This window comes from Sprattus sprattus (genome assembly GCF_963457725.1).
Source record: "Sprattus sprattus genome assembly, chromosome: 2".
NCBI classification, from domain to species: Eukaryota; Metazoa; Chordata; class Actinopteri; order Clupeiformes; family Clupeidae; genus Sprattus; species Sprattus sprattus.
Window position 1 is genome coordinate 5,443,670 of NC_137921.1, and position 5,000 is coordinate 5,448,669.

Sequence of the window (5,000 nt, forward strand, 5' to 3'; positions counted from 1 at the left end):
TGTGTACAGTCTGTTTTTCCTGACACCTATACTGCAAAAAACATGATTGATTTTTTTCTATTTGAAACATCATTGATTTCAACTACATATTGATTTCTAGAAACATCCTTGATGTCGATGTAAAGATCTCTGTGACCTTAAACTCACCTCTCTTCCACTCTAAATGGTTGTCTTGCATATCTGATCAAACTTGCCACAGTGATGCACTAATAGGAACTGGTAGACATTCTGGGTGTCTATTTAAAAAACATTTTTAGTCGTTTCACTAAGATGCATTAATTACCCTGGAGAAGAAATTACATGGTACATCTATTTCAATAACTGAAGATACGTGAATGTGTCTGCAACTGAATTAATTGCAGCTTTAAAAAATAAAAAATAAACTTTAAAATCATGCATAGGTATGTATTGCTACTTTTAAAGCAGAGAGCAAAGCATTTTTTTTTTTTTTTTATAAATACTTTTGTATTCAGATAACATTGGTTCTTTAAAAAACACTTTTCTAGTCAGATAACATTTAGAAATAACTCTCTGATGATGTGTCAGGGTCTGGAAAGAGTACACAATACGTTCCCTTTGAAACAGAATGCAATATATACATTTCTGTCACATTCTTACATGCCGATGTTTGCCAGATGGGATGCAACTGCCCAGTGTCAGGGGGGTATGCAGCAACAATGTTGGCGCCCCCCCCCCCCCCCCCCTTTTTTTTTTGCTTTATCCATCTTCCATCCAACCAACTCACTACTCGTAGCCTAGTTCTAACTGCTTGTGTGTTCAGCGGTCACGGCGCTCACGCTCCCTCTTCTATGTCAAAATTCTATTATGGAATCTTAAGAGATGAGTCGCCTACTCTAGCCTCTTTAGTCCTCTAAAATGTTATATAACATTAAGGAAATGCAGAAATGATTTAGAAACGCACAACAGTAGCTATATATAGAAAATACCCCAAACATTTTAATATTATTTTTTTTTTACCATCGCTTTGGCGCCTCCATGGGTGCGGCGCCCCTATGCGCCGCATACAGCGCATACCCACTTTTTGCGCCACTGTTTGCCAGATGCTTACGGAGCAAACTACACCTCACGGAGAAACTAGGTGGCCTTTAGTTGTCCTTTCGTAGAATAAAATTGCCTGAAAGCCATGTTTTTAAATATCATGAGAATGAAATGTCATTTTACACAAACAAACAATAACTAGCAATTACAGTACACAGAGATCAGCTCCCATGAATTACCATTTTCATGTTTTTTTTTAGTCAGACCCTGTTAACATCTAGCATAAAATGTGACAATATATGCAGTGATGTGCAGTGGAGGGCTGGGAAAGGGATAACACTAACATCTCAGGATATAACAGGAGGAAGATAAACGTGTTGTAAATGGAGTAGCGCTTATCTACTCGTACAGCAGACAAAAGCACTTAACAGTTGAATGCCATAGACATCTATCCATTCACACACCGATGGCGGACACAAGTATCGCAGTTCCCAACCGGCACATCGGGAGCGGTTGGGGGTTCAGTGTCTTGCTCAAGGACACTTTGTCACTTGGAGACGGCATTGAACTAGTAACCTTCCGATTGTTGAAAGACTCCTCTACCTGAGCCACTTCTGAACCACTCTCGCCAAAGCAACAAAGCAACAGCAACTCCATTGGTAGTTTAGCTCTTGTAGTTATGTTCATTTGGCACAACAATTCATTTGGCACAGTGTTAACTGCTGTGGAGAAAGAGAGACAGAGAGACAGAGAGACAGAGAGAGAGAGAGAGACAGAAAGAGAGAGAGAGAGACAGAAAGAGAGAGAGACAGAGAGAGAGAGAGAGACAGAAAGAGAGAGAGAGAGGTAGACATACAGAGAGAGAGACATAGATAAACAGACAGAAAGAGAGAGAGAGACAGAGAGAGATATAGAGAGACATACAGAGCGAGAGAGAGAGAGACAAAGGGGAATGCCGCACATCGCATTCTGTTCCCATGTAAGCTTATTAAAATCAGGGCTGGAAATAAAATAGTTTTAATTTGCATGCTTTTCAAGGAGAGGAGAGAGCAAGAGCGGTTAGGGAAGGCAGTGGAAAGAAAGTCGTTTTGGGGGATGGGGTTAGGGTAGAGACAAGGAAGAGAAGGCTCAGAGGATTATAGATGTCACAGAAATTACATTTTAGGCTCTCCTTTCTGGCTGAGGTCACCATCTGCCTCCTATTTGACAATTTGAGATTAAATTAAAATGAATCCGGCACTGTACTACAAAATGGGCGCTATTCCCAAACTCAACACAGACGATGTGAGTCATATCGAGCGATGGTGTATATTTCTTTGTGGTGAGAAAGTTAGGCTTGCTCCCTATGGAGGAGAAGGGGTGAAATCTCTGAAATCACCAGACTGAAATGAAAGAATGAAAGAAATTAGCAATTAACATGCTGCACTGTCAGTACTGACTGTACGGTTCAGATAAGGCCTCAATAGCTTAGAGCCTCATGTTCTAATTGTTGCATGGAGAGCAAATTCTAAAACAATCCAAAAAAAAAAAAAAGCAGAGTTCTTAAAACAAAGTAACACTCTCTGTGTTTCGAGAGACCAAGCCCCCAGCATGTGTAGACACAGCTTCTAGTCTCCGGCAAACTATTTAGTTTGACTTGAGAGCCTCACTCTGTTAGACGCCCCGTGGCTACGTCCTGCATCGCACCGTTGCCTCCTTTTGTATGGATTCAGAAAAAAAAACAAGTACATGTGTTATTTAAGATGACAATCCAATAGTGGGACTAGTTTGATAAAGGAGACCATTCTTCCAGGCCTTGCTGTATTTCACATAAGGTAGGCTCAAACATCAGAATAGTGGTCAGTAGTGCAGTTGGATAGATTTAATGTGTTTTTTTTCTCTTGTCGTAGCATTGACCTGGATTTAAATGTTCACACAAATTATTGCTTGCACGCCCACCAACTGCTCAACAAAATGGCTAATGGCTTAACAGCATGCAAAGACCCTTTTAGTTTCTCTTTATTGTTGCTTGCAGACTCAAGAGCTCCCAGAGGCCATTTTCCACTTTCAAATCGTGTAATCGTGTAAAATAACACGTTACATGTGTTATTTTCCTCACTCATTTTATCTTTGAACATGGCTTCCACTCCACAGTTCTGAGTAATCTATGGCGTTCAAGGTGCTTACGGCACTTAGACGTGACGCAGGGATCCTGAGTCATTGGTTTGAACTCCTTGGACTTCAATTTGGGAAAGCTAGCAAAAAAAAAAAAAGCTAAAACACACGTTTGACACACCTGCCGCCATCACACATGAGTGCTGGCTAATCACACAAGGTGCTGGGGAGTGAGACTCGGAGGTTGGAGCGAGGTTGGCACATTCTCATCTTTATGCAGCCTATCACTGTTTTTCTGCTAATTTTAATAATAATTATAATCGTTATGATTCATAATTCCTAGTTTTCATGTGTATTTGATGTCTATTTTTAAGTATTTGCTGTAAAGCACTTTGAGCTGCATTCTTTTGCATGAAAGGTGCTATATAAATTAAGTTTATTATTATTATTATTATTATTACATAAATACACTTGTCCTGTCCTGTTTTGGACTCAGGCTTTCAGTATATCCAATATAACAAACCTCAGCCCTTTTTCCTCATCACCCGGACCCACTCCTGATCAGTGATTAATGTCTCCCCACCTTGTTGTCTCCCATAGAAATGAACAAAAGTGTCTTCCTTCCACACGTGACTTCTCCCACGCCCTGTGTGCAGAGCAGGGCTCCCTATGGGTCGGCTGTCTGTGATTGGAGATAAGGGCAGTAACGCAGTAAGCTTGAATCTGACTCATGCTAACCACGTGTGTGTGTGTGTGTGTGTGTGTGTGTTTGTGTGTGTGTGTGTGTGTGTTCGTGTGTGTGTGTGTGTGTCTACATGGTTTCTTTACAGCCTAATCAGTGGGGGTGTGTGTAGAGGGGGCTTGTCTTTGGGTACAAAGACTGCATATCATGTCGTGGCCTTTGAAGTAATATTAGGACTGGCCTAAATGTTGATGTTCACAGGTCATGGAATACATTTTAGTAATGCGCATGAGGGCGGAGATATAGGGAGAGGGTGGTCCACCTAACCCAAGTAACAGCCGTTAATGACATCTGCCGTCTAACCGGTCCTGACCTGGAGGAACTCCACAGAGGTGTGAGTCCCCTTCTCGTTGCTGTGACTGTAACAGCAGCGCTGACCTTTAACCCCACTGGATTATTCCAGCATCCCCATGGTTGGGGTATCCTTCCAGCATCCTCACGTCCTCCACGGTTGGGGTACCCTTTCAGCATCCCCATGGTCTCCACGGTTGGGGTATCCTCTACGTCCTCCACGGTTGAGGTACCCCCGCTCAGCATCCCCACGGTCTCCACGGTTGGGGTATCCTTTCAGCATCCCCATGGTCTCCACGGTTGGGGTATCCTTTCAGCATCCCCATGGTCTCCACGGTTGGGGTACCCTTTCAGCATCCCCACGTCCTCCACGGTTGGGGTATCCTTCCAGCATCCCCATGGTCTCCACGGTTGGGGTATCCTTTCAGCATCCCCACGTCCTCCACGGTTGGGGTATCCTTCCAGCATCCCCATGGTCTCCACGGTTGGGGTATCCTTTCAGCATCCCCATGGTCTCCACGGTTGGGGTATCCTCTACGTCCTCCACGGTTGAGGTACCCCCGCTCAGCATCCCCACGTCCTCCACGGTTGGGGTATCCTTTCAGCATCCCCACGTCCTCCACGGTTGGGGTATCCTTCCAGCATCCCCACGTCCTCCACGGTTGGGGTACCCCAGCTCAGCTTTGGCCTCAGTGATGCATGCAGTCAGCCAGTCACCCCCTCCCCTGTTCACAGGGCACCACAATGTATTGTTTTACCATCACCTGATACCCAGCATGTAGCAAGAGTCTTTTGGATGCCCGTGGGTTCCCAGGGGTTCTTGTCTTGGGTGTAATAGACTACACACACATTCCGTCACGTGCGCCCCGGGTCC